General features: G+C 39.1%; 1 protein-coding gene across 4 annotated transcripts in view; it reads left to right on the top strand.

The window, feature by feature from the left end:
* Positions 1-22,128, top strand: part of PRKCD (protein kinase C delta) — a 70,081-nt gene that overhangs the window by 11,884 nt on the left and 36,069 nt on the right. The gene's annotated exons all lie outside the window — the stretch shown is intronic.

Genomic DNA, 22,128 nt, shown 5'->3' with positions numbered 1-22,128 from the left:
GTTTTGATACACACACACGTAATGATGGTATGCTTGAATTCTTGAGGTTTTTTACTTTCTTGAAGACTTCATCCCATTGACCAACAAATCTTATTTTGGGGGCTATGGAAGGATTTTAGCATTATTTCTTGTCTAGATAAAAATTATCTACTGGTATTATGGTTTGGGTCTTTTTCTTTCTTTTTTTTTTTTTTTTTAATAAATCTGATTTTCTTACTACTACTTCATGCTGCTTTCCACTAAGTAAGCTGATCCTAATACTAAAAAAATTTTTGAGCGAGTCTTGACAGAGGGATGTTTTCTTTGTTTGCTTTAAACAAACCATGAGAGTTATACAGCTCTGTTTTGAATTAACAGCTCTCCAAGCTAGGCTGTACTCTTAACGCTTCTCAGACACTGTGGTGAGGCTGTAGTATGAGCATTCAAATACTTCAAAGGAGAGGCAGCCATATCTAGCGTTTTATCTTCTTAAAAGCACAAAAAAGGATGCCAGACTCATGTAATTGAAAACGTTTGCTGTAGGCAAGGTGTCCCAGGCAGACCAAGATGGAAGAATGTATCCTTGTTTGGCTTTAGTTACTAAAAGCACCCTGCTTCCTAATACGTAAGAGTTAAAGGCAACTTAAAAACATGCCTGTTTGTGTGTCTATGCTTTTAGTATTATTCCTGTGGTCCTTTAGCTCGTATTTGGAGTTCCAGCGGATGAAGTTGCAGTAAGTAAATGAAGAAGAGTATACTTAATGATCTTCTGATCAGGGTCTTATTTTCCAAAGTCTGCTTAATAACCCTACTGAATTGCTTAACCATTAAATCTCCCAAAGTAATTCGTTAGGAAATTTGCAAAGCTACAAAAAAGACACTTTGCAGTACATCGTTTTCTATACTTTGTAAGTCTTTTAAAGCCTGTGTATAAATACCATAGCATAGCTCGGTCTACCATCTGTGCTCAGTGCATGAAGCAGTGGAGGGAAGCAGGGTGGGGTGGGGGGGAGTGACTGGAGCTGGATGTGGGACTCTGAATTGATGACAGCAAGAGTGCTTATGTACTGGATAGCAGAATTGTTCTGCTCCTGCTTGACCCCTAATGTGTTGCATAAATTGCTTGTTTGTTACTTGCCCAGAAGAACATGGGTAATGCATTGTGTTTTCTTCAGTTGTTTGCTTGTTTTTCCTATTGCAATAGCCTGAGTGTGGGTGCCTGGTTGGGGGACCCCACTGTGGGCTGTCATCTTATGTGCTTTGCTGCCAGCCCCATCTCACGCAGGGCAAGTGCTGAGCTGTCCGGCTGGGTTACTTCCCTTAGCTCTCATCCAGCACCATAGGGCTGACCATGCTGGGCTCAGCCACGTGTGCTGCAAAGCAACACCCACTTCCAGCCTTGCACAGGCTGAGTCCTTCTCTGCTGGAAACTGGAGAAATTTCCATGTAATTGACAATGTACCAAAGATAAGGTGAATGTTTCTGCCATGTCAGGGAAAAGCAAATAGTCTTGAGACTTTGTGAGTTTTCATGTGCATTCTTTGGGACTTTCAGATGTATTATAAAGTTTCTGAGAGATTTGTTTTCCTTGAAGTTAGGTTTTACATGAAGAATTCACATATTTTGTGCCCATGCAGGTGTGTTAATAAGATGGGGAGAAAATGAATGGAGTAACAGCGGGGGTTTTGTCATCTTGGAAAAGAAGCTGGAAAAGCTTTTTTGGTTCATTTCATCTTTCCACAGATTTCAGTTAGACTGTCACTCAATATCACTTGGAGCCATTCTGTGATACTGACTGCTTCTTTCTGGAAGCAATTGCAGAAAACCAGAATAGCAACATCACACTGTCCTCATGTTTACCTGAGATTATGGATGGCTGAGCTTGCAAATCTTCACACCCAACTAAGCAGAATGTCTCTTTTTGAATCTTCTGAATGCTTGATCTGATAAACTTCAAGAAAGGCATATTCTGGTTATCTGTGAGCAGAACCTTTTCCCCTTGCAGAAGAAACATGGTAACCGGGAAGGCGGAAGCTATGGGGAGCCCCTGTTGCGTGTTTGGTGCAGCTGCAAGTTGAAGTCACAAGTTGTGGATCAAAGAATGGGAGATGTAAGCCTGTCCTCTCAGCCTCTGAGTCTTTATATGCAATGCAATTACTTCAGCTGTTGCAGCATTTTTTCTTAAATTTTTTCTCAATCCTCCCATGCTATATAGAATTAGCACTCTTGTGTTCAACTTGAGTTGGATAAGTGGAGGTAGAGGGGGTTGGCTAAATAACCTTTGCACCATGTGTCCATTAGTTGCATCTCACCACAAACTCAAACCGTACAATTGCTTTTTTTTTTTGCAAATGTATAGTGCCATATGACATCATATGTGTGTGACATTCATAAATAACCTGTGGTGAAAACGTTTGTTCTTGCAGCTGAGTGATAATAACAGCTACAAGTAAGTTACAATGTCCCTAGCAAGACACAGGAGTAGGCTGGTTGCTTCTGTGGATCCTGGAATCCAGAAGCTGGTTGGCTCTGGCTATGCATTTGATAAACATATTTCTAAGCTGTTTCCCACATCGTTTATGTGTTGAAGTTGTCTAAGTTCTGAATTCGCCTTTTGGAGCACGGCACCAGTGCTCTTCTGGGCAGGCTCAGAGTTTTCAGGTGCTAAAAAAAAGTAAGCTTTGACTTTGAAACAGTTTTTAAGATGTTTGGTTGTGTGTTCCAACTGTGCGAATCAAAGCATTGCATTCTTTATAGGTCAGGAGAAAGGGCCGAACCAGTAACAGTGATGTGGCTGGCATGTTACTTAAGGGATCTCGCAGCAGCATAAGGGGCTTGCAGCTGCACTGATGAGAGATGTCAAGGGGCCCAAGAGGCAATCACAGATGAACTTTATCCTGTTAGTTACATACAGAGATAACAGTGCTAGAAGTAACCCAGCAGGAAAAGCAAAATGCTGGTTTACTTCATAGCCCAGCCAAAAGCCAGAAACCTCTGTATGTACTTCATTCTGCCTCAAACCTTTCCCTATTGCAAAGGCAACCAAGTTTATCTGTTGCTGTTAAACTATAGTTTGCCTGGTCTCAAATACTGTACAGCCCATCGTATCAGGAAGGAATTAGTGACTTGAGTTACTTGGGCTCACCAGACTTTGAACAATATTTGAGTAAAAACAGATTGAAAGCAGTTAAACCAGTTTTTCTGTTGCTGTAGATGCTCTCATGAAGATCTCAATATGGTTATAATTTAGCTGGCATAGTAGCACCATCATTGACATAGAAATAAGTAAACTCTCACATTCATACTTCATGCTGCAAGCTTGTGTTTCAAGAATGAAATTTCCCTGACTTTAGCCAGACAGCCCATTTGATTTAAATGTTAATGAAGGCAATATTTTTTCCTTCTGCTACAATTGTTTTAACCAGTACCATTGCACCTGTTAAGGGATGTGTCCCCCCCCCCCCAAAAAACCCCTGACCCCCCCCCCCTTTGTTGTTAAAGTCTGAAAATAGCAAAACATAATTCTGATATTGCTTTAAGCAAGAGAGAAATTAATTTGAGACCTCAAATTCTCTACTTTAAAACACATTTTCACATGACATATTCTGGTGACATCAGTTTTAATAGAGCATATTTTGCAGAATTGTTTCAAACTCATCTTTCACTTTTTCACTTTGTGTACCCGTGCTCCACTTTCTTATCCTATGTCTTTTATTTCTGTGCTTTGCTGAAAAGCCAGCTGCAGTTCAATACTTTTGTCTTTAAAAGACATTTTATACAAAGGAGGTCCTCAGTGAAACCTTTTAAATCACAAGACTCCAGAAAGCTTTGTTTCTGTTTCGCCCAGCTCGTGCTCTTCCTTGACCTTTGGTTTCTGTGATACATAGGATACATAAGTAGCAAACAGTCAAAACAATCTATTTTAAGAAACTTTACTGGGTTACTTTGATTCTCTCTCTTATTTTTTAACTTCCAGAGACTGATAGCAATTTTCTTGTGCTCCTAGGAAACCTAACATTTCCACAGAGAGTCCACTAGTAAAACAAATAACCAATTCCAATGGTAATACTAGCAGGAAGCAGTATACTGCAATTTAATGAATTTCTGACATCAGTCATTAAGTCATCTTTTTGTATCCTTAATTTGTTATATGGAAACTGCTGGTCTTACAGGTGTCCCAGTTTTGGAGAAAAAAACAAATTGATGGTCTCTGAAAATATGTACAACTTTTGTATCTAGTGTATTTAGAAATGGATGGTAAAACTCCAGAGAAAAAATGTGATGTGGTAAACTGTATTTTGCCCCAAAGTAAGTCTCTCAGTCATCCTAAAGGAATGGGAGTGTTTGGGTTTTTCCTCACTTTTTTTCTTCTGAACAAAATCCATTATGCTATTATTGTCAAGTCCTCTGCAGTTTGCAATCAGATGTTTCCAGGATCTGTCACAATAATTAGTTTGCTTGTCTGAATCTCTTCAAAGGAGCAACTTCAGCAATTAAAAGAAAAATATTTTTCTTTTAATTGCTGAAGTTTTGTATTAACCTTCCCAATGGGTGTTTGTTCAGTAGCTAGCAATATAGGAGGTAGTACAGTGAGCTAAGATTCAGAATTTTCTTATAGCTGGAGGTTTTTCGCTTTCAAAATGCTTTGCAAAGTCAACAGAGCTGTGGATACGCTGTGTAAAATTCAGAGCAACCGAACTGTGATCAAACAATTCTGCAAGTGTGTACAGTTCTTTACTTTGAGTCTGTCACAGTTTATGCTTGTTTTATTTAGTGAAATACTTCAAAAGAACTGATATGACATTAGTGTGAAGTGTAGGGGTATACAAATAAAGTCATGTATTCCTATAAAACTCCACCTTTGGAAATGTGTTAGGGTGTAGAAGTTTTGGTTCTTTCACAGTAGCTGTTTTGTCCTTTTTAGTTAGATTTTCCCATGTTTGAAAGGGTCTTTGCTACACTGTTTGGCTCTTCTTGCCATTGATATACAGGGCTGAGGTTTTCCTGTTTGGGGAAAAATTGGCTAGACTCACCAGGCTTTTTCTAATAAAGCTCATAGAGCAGAGTGTTGTCTTAGAAAATGTAACAGATTGGGTTTTATTCAGCTGGTATATTTTGGACCTTTACCATGTTCCCATTTATCTCTCACTCACAGACACACTCTAAAATGGCAACCATTAATCTTTTTTAGATTATAAAGCCTTTGTTATGGCTCCAGAGTATGATGGCTGATGCTTTACTATATGCTTTGATCTACATTTGTTTTGTTTTGTTTTAGTTTTTGTTTCCACAAGCACTGGGGAAAAAATTCTGAGTCCTGGCTAATATAACTTTTTATGGAATCATACTGAAAAAGGTCTCTGTTAGATTAGTGCAAGCATACACATGCTTTACTTCATTTTGCGAAGTTGTATTTATTGCTAAATCCAAACTCTTCTTTATGAAGGCACGGGTTTAATAATTCTGCTTTCTGCCTCTGAGCTGGCTCTTTGTCTGTGAACAAGGAAAAGATTCCTGGTAATGCTTTGTATGAAACTTAAGGGTTCTTCTCTTGTCTGCCCTCCAACTTGTTTTCTGTCATTCATATTCTAATTATTGTCCGAGTTCAGGATATTTAGGTGCGATAAAGTTACAGCAGTTGCAAGAAGCTCGTGCCTACTTTTCAGGAGCCACATATACTATTTCAAATAATTGTTTTTGATTTCAGTGTCAGTGCTCAAGAGAATGACGATCATGCAGTTCAGTTTGATTGCTGCTCCATTTACAATGTGGAAAGCTTGTCTCCTGCGGCTCTGCCCAGTTTATCTGGAAAAGCAGGAAAAGTTTTCAAGCTACAAGGCTCATTTAGATGGATTCTTCTCAGTTTCGCTCAGTTGTCAGCTGTTATTTCCTGGCAGGTGCAAGCGCTGCATCTACTCCCTGAAGGACTCGGTCACTGTGACTTAGGTTTGCCATAGCCTGGGTCTTAAAGGTTGTAGGCTATCTAAAAGAAAACTCATATGTTTGGGAAGATACTACTGAAGAAAAATCAGAAAAAGAGGTAAACAGTGAGTCTGCAAAATATTTCTTTTTTTCTTTATTATTTGAGTTAAATACAGTTAAATAGAGTTAAATTTTTGTGGTTAGGCTGTGCTAGAAACAGGTAGGGAGTGTAGGTTGTTGCACTGGGCTTCCTAAGAAAGACAAACCTGGTGACTTGTTGGGTTAGCACATTACTCATCTACTACCTTGTGTACTCAAGGAAAAATCCCATATATTCTGATGATGTGACTGTTTCTGTCTTGCCTAAGCATAGTTAGATGCGGCCCATATCCAAGAGTTTTAGAAGACTGAAATCCTTGCCAAGTATGAAAGACAGGTATGACAGGTGAGTACTCTTGGCAGACAATTTCATTTATTATGCAGCTATTTGAAGTGGCAAGCTTCCAGATTTCCACTTACTAAGGAAGATAATTGCCTAACAAGGTCACTGGGAACAAGGAATACAGTGGGATAGAAATTATGTCCTTCTGTCCTTTGGTAGAACAGGTCCTTTTATTTCATGACATGCTGAAAGGACCCACTGGGCCGAAATCATGCCAGTTTCAGACATTGTGTGTATATCATGTCTCCCAGAAAAAATGAGTTTATGAGATGTTTGAAAATGCCAAAATGAAGATTAATATGCAAACTACAACTGGGCCAGTCTGTAGTGATGTGGTAGCTGCTTTAATTGTGTAAAGGCTGGAGGAACGTGGGGATTTTTTGTTGTTCTTGTCAATTTTGTGGGAATTGTATCTTTTTTTGTTTGTTTTGTTCGTTTGCTTAAACTGCTCTGAAGACAGTGTCAGTAGTTTTCTTGTCCTTTGTATTGTGTTTGTGATTAGAGTAACTCAAGTTTTTTCAGACAATTTTCACAGTGTCATTGAGAGATGGAATTATCCTCATGTTAAAGGAGGGAATTTGTCATAGGACAAGTAGAAGATTGTCATCTATTTAAGATGGTAATCTCATATTTTGTTTTTAACTATACCTGTGTCTCTGAAGTACATTCCAGGTGATTTCTAGCTATGTCTAATAAAGAGCTGAAGTTTTTTGGATGAAACTTAAAAACTCGTCTGTCCCTTTGAGGCAGAAAGCCTGCAAAGTCTGTGGAACTTCAATGTGGTGATTAAAATTAGACATAGTTGTAAGTAACTGAAAACATGTCTAGTAATCAAAGATGTTAAGCAACTACAATGGAGTTTGGTAGCAGTCATGCCTGTAATACATGTCAGAGGCTATTATTGCTATTTTGAATGAATCATTTGGGTAACAGAGGTCATGACTTAATTTGTAATTGTATACATAAGTACACAGAACATGGGAACCACCTATTAACTACTTCTGCATTATAATATCTTTTTACTGTCTCATCATTCAAATATGTATTTTCAAAGGAAGAGGAGCAATCTGAAAGAAGTATATGCTTATATAGGTTAAACTGCATGTATGCCAATGGATCTTTATTTTTTTTGATGCTACACTGAAATTTTTATATGATATTCAAATAATGCATTGTGGAATAGACACAATCAGGTGTCAGTCAGCTTCCAGAAAAGTTGCTCAGTGTTTTCTCAGAAGGCACCATCCCTCAGCTTCCTGGCAAAAGAGGAACTGCTGTTTGGAAATGAGCCAGTGATCCATCTAATGAAATTCCGTAGCTCAAATAATAATCAGCACCCAGTGGAAGATTAAAAAATACTGTAAATATCTGGTTTGCTGCTTTTGGTTTTTTGTTCCTTCTGAAACAAAAAGCCCTCAGCTGCCCTCACAAAAAGATGAAGGAAAAAAAAGGGGAAGAAAAAAAAAAAAAGGCGTTGACTAATGTCTTGAAATGGAGCACTTATGGAAGAAAAAGGTCAGCTGAAAGACCTGCTGCTGAAGTTAGCTTGTCCATGCAGAATTCTTGCATGAGCAACAGACTACAAACGTAATGAGAATGACTGTAGCTCTGTTCATGATATTCCTGACATCCTCCACAAAACCCTCAATGTTACTGAGTTTTATTCTAACCATTTTTACCCCCAGAAATGTGTTTTCATTGGCATAGCATTGTGAGACTTCAAAATGCTGGGCTCTGAAAAATCTAAACTTGCCCTTGCCTCAGCAAATGGCACACTCCTCCATGGAAGTACAGTGAACCTTTGAATTTAAGCTTTTCTTTTAAAAATCTAGTCCTATGGGTTGTATATAAAATGTGTTCAGCATAAAGATGGGGTCAATTAAGTTACTTAAATCAGCTTCAAGCTCCAGAAGTGTTAAGTCTTTGTAGAAGTCTTTGGGCCACAGCAAAAGTGATCTGCTGGTTTGATGAATTTTTTTATACTATTATTTCTAGTTATCTTTTTAAATCTTAGTTTATTTTTCCCTACTTAGAAATGCTTCTAGAAGCCACGGGTTTGGATTTTGGAGCTTGGGAAAGAACCCAGACAGCAAGGCTGGACAAGGAAGAGTCCCATGAATAGTCTTTTGCAGCCAGGAAGATGAGTGAAGAAAGGTAAAGATAAGCTTCTCCACTCCTTCCTTTGAACAAAGATGAAGAAGAAGAAAAAAACAAAGTACCTCCTCTGTCTCTGCAGCTGCTGAGATTGGGATTTATGTAGGGCTTGAAGGCTGCAAGACATTGTCCTTGGTGAAGTTGGTAGCTGCCTGGAGCAGCAGACTGCTAAGGGTATTAATGCAGACACGGTTTGGTGCCTACTGTGCATGTGTCAGGGCACAGTAAAGTTTGCCTGACTGGTACCAGGAAGGTCGTACTGGTGGCATAACAGCCCAGCTCTTGGGGACTCTCCCTGTCTCTGTGGCCCAGGACCAATCCTGTCTTTCACCTCCCTTAGTGCAGCAGGAATGGCCCATCACTCCAGTCCCTAAGCTTACAGGAGATACAATTTGGTTTTGCTGAACCTGCTGAGGAGCTTGGATTCTATTCAGGGCTGTCATATCCATCATATCTGTTCCTGGTATGTGTTTTGGAATACGCCTCCTCCTAAGAAGACATGTACTTATTTAGGATCTCAACTGAAGTGCCTAGTCGTGGTCCCTGGAATGCATCCTGACAGGGTGCTGCCACCTCAAAGGAGCATGAGAAATGAAGTTGGCAATATCTTACAGTCCAAACACTTACACATGAGCTATTTATTCCCTTAAATTGTGGAGTGCTTGATTCCCAAGTTGTAGCACAACTATTTTTTTTTTTTCCAGACTACTTAATTCCTAGGTCTTGTAACTAGGAATTATCAGGTAAAAATTTTCAGTATCATATCAGTCCACTCATGGTGGCATTGCTCATTTTTCTTTACTGTGTTTTTTTAATAAGCTGTGTGTTCCCATTACTCCCATAGCTTGCTCGAGCAGGAATATTTGTGTCTGTCAGCTATGCCAAAAGGAGTGGTTAAACCACTCCAGAAGTGATAGGAGCTAACTGAGTTGTAATGAGAGGAAAATAATTCTTCTAAATATACTTAATTAGAGCTTATCACTTGAAAAAGATAAGCAGACTAAAATCTCTGATAATCCGGAACTCTGTATCTACAATCTGCTAGTTTCCTGGAGATGGAAAAATCTTACGTGTGCTGTCTGTATCCCAAAATCCAGGCCATCAAGGTCTGTCCCCTGGATGATTAAGACATAGGTGAAAGCTACCAACAAAAGTAATAATTTTAAAGTTCCTTTCCATCTTTCTCTCCCACCTGTTGCTCCCCCCACTTCCTCCCCTGCTAGATACAGTTGTCATGCAGTTTTCTAAACTTGTCTTAACGCTTTTGGCTTTCGAACATGTTTGAGTCATTTGTTACGCATCTACATCCCTTCTCTTTGCTCTGTAGGCTGGCTGTTACTGACTTCTCCCTGTTTTGTGGTCCAAAACATTTATTTTACCTACTAGATACCAATGAAGAAACAATCTTGAGTTCTTAAGGAGCACTGGTTATCTCCGTTAGGTGATCTGAAGTCATATTTTGCATTGTGTATACAGTTGGCCCTCAATGTAATGTTTGATAATCTCTCTCCCGTTAAACATTATTTATGGAGTGTTTGTAAACGTAGAGGCAGAGTGTCTGGGAATGTTTGGCGCGTTCCCATAGAGCTGAACTGTATTTTGACAGCTGGTCAATGCTACAAAGCTTCCAGTGGGTACTGCTCTCTAGCTGCGATTCCTCCACCAGTTAGATGACTTGTGATAGTTGTTCTGCAGACATGGCTGCGATTGACAATCTGGACTTTAAAATATAGGCTCTTCCATGTAACTGTTGTTTGTGGGATTGGTTCAGCCCAAGTAATTTTGCTTTCATCTCTAAATATGAGCCATAAATTCAGCTCTTTGTTCCAAATTGAGCTGAGAGTTGATGTTAACAAATTCTATTTTTAACATACAGTTTGTGTCTCCAGCCTTCATAATTAAAGCACTTTGGCAAGTATATATATCTTGTTTTATTAGAGCAAACTAAGGAACAGAGAAGTTAAAGGATTTCTCAAGGTTATGGTGCATTCAAGGTCAAAATCAAAGGAAAACAGTACGGTTCAACTTGGGACCTTGTCTACTTGTCTACTTTTATGGATACTAACCCCCCTCCCTGTAAGAGCAGAAGTGCATTGCTGCTATGTAATCTAATCTCTCCCTGTTCTTGTTTATTTTTGGACATGAAAATGAGGTTTCAGTCCTTGTTTGTAGTGAGTCCAACAAATGTTGAAACCTGAAAGAATGCTACTCTTATTTGTTTCCTATTTGAGAGACGCCTGCTGAAACTAAGGTGAGCTAGGCATTTGTACCAGGGTGAAAAATGAAGAACCTTAGCTGCAGTGTTCCTCAAGGTAAAGGATTTGGATGAGGTGTTGTGAAACTTCTATCAAAATAATTCCTCTCTTTTGTGTAAGAAAATGGGTAAAATATTTAGCATGTTTTAAGCCTGGTCTTGCCATTTGTCTGTTCTGAATTACAGCTGCCTTCAAATGCCTTCTAGCCAGGAAGTTGAGTAGATGACATAAACGCTTGCTAAAATGTACTTTGCTAATGCTGGTTAATACACCAGGAAGAAAATATCATAAAATAAATTTATCTTTAAGTTCTCTTTTTCCACTTCTCTGGGTATTTCCATACTCCATCATTCCTTGTATTTATCTGGTTTTACTTAGTATTATTTATTGTGAAGGTACTGGTAGGGGAAGCTTGGGGTTTTGCAGGGTAGCCGTTTTGTAGGATAAATAGGTGTTACTTAACACTGTGCAAAGTATAAACTGAGAACTTGTCAATTAAGGGGCTATTAACATCTACATCAAGCCTGGCCTAAGCCTTGCCTATAGTCTTCACATCCAAAACTAACATGCAGTTATGTTCATCTGCCCTTCAGCTCTTCAACAGGTTGTTGTTTTGGTTCGTTCCAACATCCAGCAACCCACCAAGCCCATATACATCTCCTTACCATTGCCTAGGCTTCAGAGGACATTGTTCATGATCTTTCTTAGGAAACATTTGGAGCCACAGTAGTTCCGAACGACATTATTACAAAGTGCTTTTCGTGGACTTGCATTTTAAAATCTATAAAAGAAATTGAATCGGACCTAGTATGTGTATTTGGTATGATACCATATTGAAAATAATATTACAGTAATTTGTGCTATATTTTGCTGGCTGCTATAGTTTTAAATAAACCTTACTGTATGGAACCATACTGAGCTCTGAATAGCTTAAGCAGCTTTTGACTTGGTAGGAAGATTTTTTTTTTTTTTTTTTTCACTTTTGCCATAATCATAAAATCACTTTTGGTTTTCAGGCCATTTGGAACAAATGTTGCAGGGCCCTTGAAAGGAACAGCTTTTAAAAAAAACATGTATTATTCATGCTTATAATTTTATAAATATATATCTCAAAGGTGAGTTGGCAGTCTACAAACTGCTTGAGATGCCCCTTGGAAATTGTTTGCTGGTTTTGTTTCATATCTGAAAAAGGGCTTTGAAAGAGGACTTTGGAACTTTTAATAAGTATTTGTAATGGCAGATTACCTGTCCCTGCAATGCTGAGCAATATACCTACTCAGCACTCTTGGTCCTTGGTTTATGAGTAAGTGAGGAAGTTGGGAGTTTCCACAAGAATGACTCATATCAAGGAGGAATCCTAATACTCTTCTCCCCTGTCTGATCATGGAAGCAAATTAATTAACCTGCATGCGTAATGCATCTTCCCAAAATTACAGAAAGACTGTTCATTCCCCTTGCTGTAGGAGACAGGATGAAAAATTCTGAATATAAGTTCAGTAATGCATTGCCTCAAAAGCAGGTAGAATCACTGTTAGGAACCTGTAACTGGCCAGCCATCCTGACACCTTGCTTCAAGTATAATATTGACTCTTCCTGTTGATTGTTTTTGAAAGAAAGAGTAAAACTGACTTTCAAGACTTTTGAGTATAATCCTTAGATATGATGACATTTTGCTACTACTAGACAAGCCTGTCTCTATCCAGTTGGTCAGCTTCATTTTCTAGTAGGTAGATGGTGATAGTAACAGGAATGGAGGCATGGAGGTGAGCAGTAAATGGATCACAAGCCTGAACCTTGTTCTGTTGACTTACATGACAGGATCATAAATGTAATACTGTGTTCCACTGAGCTCTGAGTCTGCATAAGCATCTGGAATAACCATTTCTTTGTGTAGCTCTTGTAACTTCACTAGATGATGCTGGAAGAATTTTAACTGTGTCTTTTAAACTTGCTACTGCAAATTGCTTAGAGATTCTCACCATTTTCTGTTTGGAGAGCAGAAATTAATGTTTCCATTGTATAGCATAGTAAAGGTTTATTTTGAATTAAGCAAGAATTTACTGACAAGAAAAAACAAACTGAATGGTGTTTTCCCTTCTGTAGGCAGAGTTTATTGTACTTGCTTGTCCCAAACTGCAACGTGCTGTTGGAAGTTACAAACTGTGACTGTGGAAACAACTCTACCCTAGTGCTGGTTGAGTCTCCTAAATTGCTTTTGTATTCTGCAACCGTACAGATTAATGCTTAAAACGCTTCTGCTTTAATTTTTTTGTTCAAAGACTCAAAGTAAAACTGTAGCACTGTGCAGATCTACTTTCAAGGTGGGTGAAGAATCTGTTTCTTAGGCAGTACCTACACTATGCATTGTTGCATCAGAACAGTACTAAATACCTGGGGTATTTGTTACTTCTTGTATCTGAGTCTCTCAGAGGGAACAACCTTGGGAAATTTTGACAAAGTCTGGAACAACTAGTGTTTTAAACTCTTGTAACTCCTAATGCCTCAATTTATACAAGTCTACTAATGTTTATCTACACTGCACTGAGCCTTTAGTTAATGTTAAGCATTTTGAGAAAGGTCAATATACAAATCCAGTTTGCTGTGTGATTAATACAGTGCATTAATGTGGCTTGATAAGAATGATTAACGCCTTTTTTTTTAAAGGAACTATTATCAATTTCTCTTAATTTGCTTATGCTAGTTGGGTGTCTTGTATCTGTCTGTCTTCCATTGTAAATGAATGCTATTGCTAGAAAAACGTGTTAAGATTATTTGCAGTGACAGGAAAGAATCTATATTCACCATTTTCCCCTATTTCTTCCTTGAGAAGCCCTAGTTTTATTTTCTAGGGACCCTTTTGTCCTATAAAGAATGGTAGGGCAGATGCAGGCTTTGTTGTTCAAGATTCTGCATAGTTTTTGTGGGTAATGTCTGAAGTCAGCAACACAGGTTTATTCTCCATTTCCTTTTTCACTGTTCCTCTGGAAAAGGAAATGAGAGCAGGTTGAACAGTCTGTATCATTTGCTTGAGATGTGTAAGTTGTTACTACATGCAATTTTTTTATACCGAACTGCAATCCATAATCCTAACAAAGTAAGGGAAATATTTCTATAAAACCACTGAGCAAATACTGCATGACATACAGTATTTCCATCAGTGATACTGGAAACATTTTCCTCAGTTTCTCTTACACAAGCAGATATGGAAGTTCAATTTTGCCTTTTGTCCAGGGAGCTGTTACATGTATTTGTATATGTTTGATAGTTAAGATTATATCAAATTTTTAATATATTCAATGAATATAGTTTAATATCATGATTGCTTTGTGCAAATATTTTTCTCATAACTTTTTAAAACTGAAAAATCCCTAGACCTTCAGTAGAACAAAATGTTAGTATGGGGAGATAATTGTGAAAATTATTCTTCTTCAGGATATCTGATCTTTGTGCATATGGTATGTATTTGCATATCTTACCAATAACCAGTGTTTCTCAGTAGACATCTTAGATGAGCAGAGGGCACTGACAGCTGCAAGAGAATCATGTGAGGTTCTTTTCTCCCGTCACGTTTCCTCAGATGAATTTTAAGTGCTCTTTTTTATAATTCTGACATTTTCTGTCAGGAATAGGTTTCATAGCTTTATTTTTAGAAATGGATTTAGTTTTAGAGCAGTTAAGAAAACCCTAATGCTCTAACTGGAAAACTGCATCTTGGACAAGGAGATACATTACAGGAGCATAAAAAATATATTTACAAAACTACTTTTTAATTAAGGCTTTTCACAATACAAGCAAATAAATTTGTCTGAGTAATTTTTTTTTATTTTTATTTTTTTTTAAATAGTCCCACAGAGGCAGAATGAGGTTGTCTATTAAAGGCTGGAAATGTAGCTGTCTGCAGCTCTTTCCCAGAGTTGAAATTCATTGGGCCAAAGTTGATTTAACTTTTGTTTACTCAATATGGGGGACTCTCAAATTATCCATTGTGTGGACTAACTCTTCTTAAGAAGTGGGTTACAGGCATCTACTTACCTCTTTTTAGTTGTGTGAATTGCCTCTTAGTCCTGGTCACATAACACGCCTGTGGGTTCGGCAGTAATTGCTAACATGGAAAAAGCAGTATTAGAACAGGATTTATGTACTTAAAGTGCTGTAGTGGAAGCAAATATCCAGACCTGTGGGGAAAAGCCAGCATCCTGTGGCCTGCGGAGTGCTGAGTGCTGTAAACCGTAAGGCAGAAAGGAGTCTTTTGGGCTAACTTGTGCTGGGGATGTGGCTGGTTGTAAATAACAGGAGAGCTCCTTGCCAGCACCCACTACTTGCTCGTTTGAGCCGTGTCGATGTGTGAGACAGAGGATATGGCCACTGCTGTGTGGAAGTGAAAGGTATTTCAGATATACAAAACGCTAGGGTAATTAAGTAAGCTGTGATTAAGCAAGCCACATAGTAAACGGTATGAAAGAGCTGCTTGGCATTCAAGGAGGGAAAGAATCAAGGCAGTGTGGATAGAGCTAATACACAGAGGAAAGATTTGGAGGCAGGACTGGGCAGACCATTAAGGGTAGATCTACTCAAACAAATTACACCATGCGGAAAGAGAATTTCCCACTCATGCAGTCTTTCCATGCTGAGAGTTAAGAAAGGGATCTTCTCTAATTGCAAGTGGGAACATTTGCATTTGGAACTACTAGGAGCATTTTGGTTCCTGTGTACTTCACTCCCGTACTTGCAGTCCATTACCTACCTGTCCCTTTTAAAAGTACAATTGCACTGTAAAGATTGGGAAGAGCATTGTACACACAGTGTATGCTATTGCCTTAGGAGCATTGTGCTTTACAGCTGTTTGGTTTTCCTCTTGAGTTTTTCTGTGCCAGTAGCAGCCATACACCGTCCTTTTCAACTTAATGATCTAACAGAAGTGACATGTCCTAATGGTATGCTTCCCAACCATGATGTGATACAGGAGGTACTATTCAGCGATAGCAGTTTGTGATTTTCTATCAAAAGATTACTATAAAAGTTATCATAAAGAAGCACTTTTATGGCAAAAGAAACATGTACAGCAAAAAGTCAGAAATAATTGGAAGGTGCAGGCAAAGTAACCAAGACTTTAACTCATTTATCCACTTAGGGATGGAGGTCATTATAGGCCATAATGAGCCAGGAAAGCTTGTCTGTAGGAAAAATCATTGAATACTCTATTGCTTCTGTGGGGTAACTGGGACATGAGAGTACAACTGTAATCAAAGAGTTTGTGTTCAGTTACTTTTTTGGGTAATCTATAGGTACCCTTGTGTCATGTTTTAAGCCCAGCTGGTAACAAAGCACCACGCAGCCACTCGCTCATTCCCTGCCCCTGGCCACGGTGGGATGAGGAGAAATACAAAGGCAGGCTCGTGGGTCAAGATAAGGACTGGGAGGGATCACTCACCACTTATGGTCACGGGCAAAAGACAGGCTCAACTTGGGGAAGAAACAAAATCAATTTAATTTAGTACCAATCAAATCAAAACAAGGATACTGAGAAGTAAAATCAAACCTTAGAACACCTTCCCCCCACCCCTCCCTCCTTCCCGGGCTCAACTCCACTCCCAATTTTCTCTACCTTCTCCCCCCTGGCAGCGCAGGGGGACGGGGAATGGGGGTTACGGTCGGTTCATCACACGCTGTCTCTGCCGCTCCTTCCTCCTCAGGGGCAGGACTCCTCGCTCTTCCCCTGCTCCAGCGTGGGGTCCCTCCCACGGGAGACAGTGCTCCACGAACTTCTCCAGTGTGGGTCCTTCCCACGGGCTGCAGTTCTTCCTGAACTGCTCCAGCGTGGGTCCCTTCCACGGGCCGCAGTCCTTCAGGCACAGCCTGCTCCAGCGCGGGCTTTCCCATGGACTCCCGGCCATCTTGGGCGGCCTCCGCTCCCCCGCTGCCCTCCACGGGCTGGGGGGGACAGCCTGCCGCCTCCCCACGGGCTGCGGGGGCATCCACCTCCTCCGGCGCACCTCCTCCCCTCCTTCTTCACCGACCTCGGTATTCGCGGAGGGGCTCCTCTCGCATTCCAATCCCACCGCTCTCCGGGGGTTCCCCCCCTTAAACCTGTTCTCCCAGAGGCGCTACCGCCATCGCCGATTGGGTCGGCCTGGGCCAGAGACGGGTCCGACTTGGAGCCGGGGGAGCTTCTGGCAGCCTCTCACAGGAGCCGGCCTTGTAACCCACTCCCCTGCTACTAAAAAAAACCACGCCACACAAACCCATAACACCTTGCAAGTCAATGCATGTGTCTTTTCTTCCTGAAAGTATTTTTTTAGACAAGTAAGGAAGTTTTTGTCTTGTTTATCAGTATGTTCATTAGTGCAATGACCCAATAAAGTAACAAAATAGATGCTGACTTGCAATGTTGTTAAGTGAAGTTCTTGGGTATATGTTTTATATTTCTGTGGATGCGTAGTCTTTTGCATGTGCAAACCAAACATCTCATTTTTAAATGATTCTCCAGTTTTTAGTAGGATGAGCACTGGAGTGGAAGCTGGAAAAAGCCATGACAGACAATACGCATCTAATAATTTGATCTGCACTCATCCTCAAGAAATTTGAGTCCTTCAAGTAGGAGGAATAGCATTTCTGGAAGGTGGCCAGGGGGTCTTCTTGACAGCACCCAGTCCACAGGACTTCTTGCTCTCTGAAAACCCAAAATAGTTGAGCATGTCCTGCCATGGTTATCTCTACAAACAAGATTCTAGCTCATCTAAAGCTCCAGGGATTTTTCTTTAGCTTTTTCTTTCTTGCTTACTGTGTTGTGCCCCAGACATGTCAATGCTTAAAGGTTTTCTTCCCCAATAAGGGTATTAAAATAATATGTTTTTGTTAATTTAGTGGAAAATGACTTGGTAGGGCTATTAGCAGACACTTATCATAGTGCTACCTTTAAATAACCCAAATCTCTCTTAAGATCCCTTTATGCTTTAATTCAACTTGCTGTTAATGAGCTGTGTCTGTTTCTTCTATGTTTTTGGGAATGCCAGGTCTACCATAGAGCTTTAAATGTTCATTTCTTCTAGAAAGTGATTCAGCAGGGGGGGACAGTTAAAAGTCATTTGTGGTTCCATTTTCTTACCTGTTTTTGGAAATCAAGGCCTGAACTTTGAAATTACAGCAGGAGCAAATCCTTTTAATTAAAAATAAATTTCAGTTACATTTGCTTCTTTCCAATTTCTCCTTATTGATCCCTTTGGTTATTTAGCATCATCCTATACATTCCTCAGTGTTATTCAGTTGTGCTTATTTCACCTCTTCATTGCAAACGTGAGAGATGCTTTCACAAGTAGTGATGCATGTATCCGTGTATGACTTCGCTGTTTATTTTCACTTATCAAACTACAGAAAAATTCTTGATTAAGTTGACTTTTATTGGTTATTTATATTTCTTTTGTGTTCTTTGGCCTTCATGTTCTAGGTAATAAAAAAAAAAAGAACAAAACAGGATAAAAGGATGATTCCTACCTACTCTGAGCAGCCTTTGAGTTCCAGGAAGTAGCAAGGAGGAGGAGCATCATGCTCAGCTAGACAGGTTCAGCCCATCTTGCTGTCTAATGTCTGACTGAAGTGGCTTAAGTATGTTTGCGGCCCTCAAGAAAGAAATGGCTTCTCAAAAAAACCAAAATAACTCCAGTAGTGCCAGATGCAGTCAGGAGGCAGGACTGGATCTATTCCTACAACTCAATACACAGTTAATAAGCAAAGCTTTTCGTTCACAAATGTTGTGTCCTTTTACTTTAAAAGCCATGTGCCCATAAACTGAATTGTATTTCCTCTGACGAGGTTATCTGAGCAGCAGATTTCCAGCATGTATGAATGATGATACAGTTCTTTCAGCTAATGAATATTCTAGCTTTCCAGATACTTGGAGGATTAGGTCATAGTGCTGGCAGTAGTATAAATTTCTGGCTTGGAGGCTTGTGCGAGAGGCACTTAGACTGCATAATCTGCTGATGTTTTCAAAAGTGCAAAGTAAAATTGTTCTCTAATTGGAATGTTTTGGAAGGTGTTTTTTGTGTTTCTGTTGAATCCCCAGTTTCTCTATTTCCATTTTTTACTTCTTCATTGCTCATATAGTGACGTTAACCTAGTACATTTGAAATAAGACAAATTTCCAATTTCTTTTTTTTCTTAAACTGTAATTGACATCCTGTCTTTACAGTATTTGGCTGTTTCAGTGTTAAGGGGAAAGAGCTTTTCCTCTTCAGTGGAAAGTAAAAAAAAAAAGAAAAAAAAACTCCAGTGTTTTGAAGAGAAAGGTGATGTATATTGGGTCATAAAAGTTTAGCTCAAGTGTTGTCATGTTTTCTGTTTGGTTTGAAAATATGTTGTTGGCATTTTGTGTTACTCTCTCTGGGAAATATATCTCAATTTCCAGGAAACTTAGAATTGCACAGAAAATAAGAAGCTTTATGGGCGTAATTATATATGAGAAAGAAAATCTCAAGTGTTATACTGAATCCTAGATAAAAATACTCAGCAAGAGTGAGAATGGTGCTGAAGGATAGGCTTGGTGCGTAACTCCTCTGTTAAAGGCTGCTAATGGAGTATGCCTGAATGTGGATCCCTGCCCACTTGATTATGGTGATACCTAAACAGATACTGTACAAAATATTGGATTTTCTTTGGCTATTTTCCTTTGGTTTGGTACTTCTGAAAGCTGTATGAGCAGCTTTCCTAGTGTACTGGTTGTTAGAAAAATGTCTATGAGCCCTCTTGCAGAATGGCATGCTTCCTTTGTAGAACTCGTATTCACATGATAAACTTGATGTACAGTTTTGCAATTTAGTTGTGCTGACTAAATACTAGCAAATTCTTTGAACCTTTTTGAGGAAGTGGGAGCCGAGAGCTAGTCAGGAGCTCAGACTCACAGAAGGCATCCAGTGCTCTGTTTAGTAACATAGAGTGAGAACTGGTGTATAGCTTGGCTCTAGGGTGGAATGCTGTAGTGAAGAAGAGGTGAAGCTTCATCCCTTTCACCTAATAGGTTTTTCCTCTCACACAGAGGGGACTGTGTTATTTAATTGCAGGAAAAAAAACCTCTACTTACTCCCTATGTCACACCCCCCCCCAACTTCCTAATTAGTCTTAAATCATGCGTGCATAGAGAAAAAACATGGTTTGCCTCCTGTCTAATATTTTGGACATGCTCCCATTTTGTAACGTGACGTGATATTAATGAATTGTTCACTAACCTACAGCTTCATAAGTATCTGGCTAGCCAGCCCTGTTGTATTAATCCTTCCATGTTGTTGTAGTTGCTACTTATCAAATGGTATCAGCTTGCACTATCAGAAATAATTAACACAGCCTTTGGGATTCTGGTAGTGTTTCTTCTCTTGCATGTTTTTAATGTCTGATGTTTGGGTTTGAAGTTAATGAAGAGGATTCATTTGCACTTTAGTTTCAAACTCAATTTTGGTAATGGTGAAAAACAGCGTGCCTACAGTGCTTTCATCTACTGTTTAGTCCTGTGTGTTCAAAGAAGAAGGACAACTCAGGAGGTTTGGTTTTTAAAAAAAAAAAAAAAAGAAAGGAAAAAGTATTTAAATGTCTGTTTCTTATGCACTTCTAAAGAAAAAGCAGATCACAGTACTTTCCCCCTTCCCCCCCCCCCCCCCCCCCAAGTAATAGTTGTGGAATATCGAAAAAGCCAGCTTTGTTGCTCCAAATGTTCTTTTTCCCTTTCCAAAAAAGGACATTCAGTGTAAAATGCTTTTTTTATTTTGCAGCATATGCTGCATAACAGCCTGTCGTGCTGTCTATTTCAGAATCCAAAAATTTCCTCAACTGATCTTTTACTGTAAAACCCAGATCTATCTTATTCAACTCGCTTGAAACCACTTTAGGAACAGTCAACTGTTGTTACTGAGCTAATCATATGTTATCGTATGCTCAAATAAATTGGGCTGCATGTCTTCCAAAAAACCCATAAAATTAGGTCTGCTTTAGCTCTTGCTTGCCTGCTATCTCTATTCCCCTCAGGCTTCTCAGGAGTTTGCACTGCCAAGATTGAAAGAGTTGGCCTGTTCAGAAAAAGGTTTCTAATGCTCATATTTTGAAAAGTTTCTTATAATAATGATAGGGAAAGCATCAGTAATTTTTTTGGCCTTGAGAGTGTTGGGGAAATATCAACAACTTATACAGCAGCCATAAATTCAGGCAGTTTTGGGACTGCTGAGCATGCAAAAAAGGCATGGAAACTTGGAATTATCTGTGCTTCTGACTGAGTGGGATGAAACCAAGGAACATCTCTTGCTACATGGCTTATCTAGATGGATTTTCTCCAGATGATTGCAACACAAACAGCAACAGATTATGTCATTGTTTCTGTGTCTAGCCTTGTCTTAACCCAACAAAAGCAGAAGTATCTGAAAGAAAATACTGGGGGGGAAAGGAGGAGACAGTAACTACATTTTTTTTGGAGCTAAGTTTGTAGGACTCCATGAACCACTCTACGTATAGTATTAAAAAAAAAAAAAAAAAAAAAAAAAAAAAAAACAAAGCAAACCCCCAAACTTATATCATTTACACTAGAATTTAGTGTATAGAATTGTCATTGTGAAATTATGAACCAGAAAAAAAATAATTTGGCAATACCTTTAAGTGCAAGTAAATTGAATTGTGGTGTTAAATTTCTTGTCATCTTTTCTCACTTTTCACAGTCCTCTTGTGTAATTATTTAAAAACATTTTACGAAGATACATTGTTTTAGAAATATTGCTGCAGAAATTGTAAGTGATGGGGCAGTTGGGCTGTTTTAAAGATGTTCTTTTCATGCTTGACTTCCTGAAGATAACTGCATTTTGTTAAATATTACCTAATTGGATATATTTTGCTTTCATAAGTGTATAGTCCCACAGTTCTAATATTAAGGTTTATTTTTGTTTTGTTTGTAAAATCTTCTTGATAAGATAGTTTGTCAAAATAGCTGCAGAGGAGCTTCATGTTTCTAATTACCATCTTGGATTCCACAGACAGATGAATCAAATTAATAACTGGAGTAAATGAAGCCATTCATAGGAAATAATTGCACCTTAATGGCTAAACCTAAATGACAAATGGCTAAACCTAAATAAAAGCAAGACTGGTGCTGCTGTAGGGGCAGTACCTTTGGAGAATTCTCCTTTTCCTGCAGGGACCTACATGCAATGTGCGGGTTTAGCCCTGTTTTTTGGAGAACACTTTTCAAACCCTCCATGAATTTTAAGCTTTCAAAGCAGCACCTGCAGGTAACATTTTTTGCCGTCTCTGGCAGCTGTGGACATTCAGGATCATGATGTATAGTGATTTGGTGTTGGTTATGTTTTTCAGGCTTCAGCTGGCTAGAAGTAGTGCAATAGTTGGTAG

The sequence above is a fragment of the Aquila chrysaetos genome, chromosome 20, assembly GCF_900496995.4.
Source record: "Aquila chrysaetos chrysaetos chromosome 20, bAquChr1.4, whole genome shotgun sequence".
NCBI lineage: Eukaryota > Metazoa > Chordata > Aves > Accipitriformes > Accipitridae > Aquila > Aquila chrysaetos.
The sequence above is the reverse complement of the archived record's forward strand: the minus strand, read 5'-3'. Positions and strand labels throughout refer to the sequence as shown.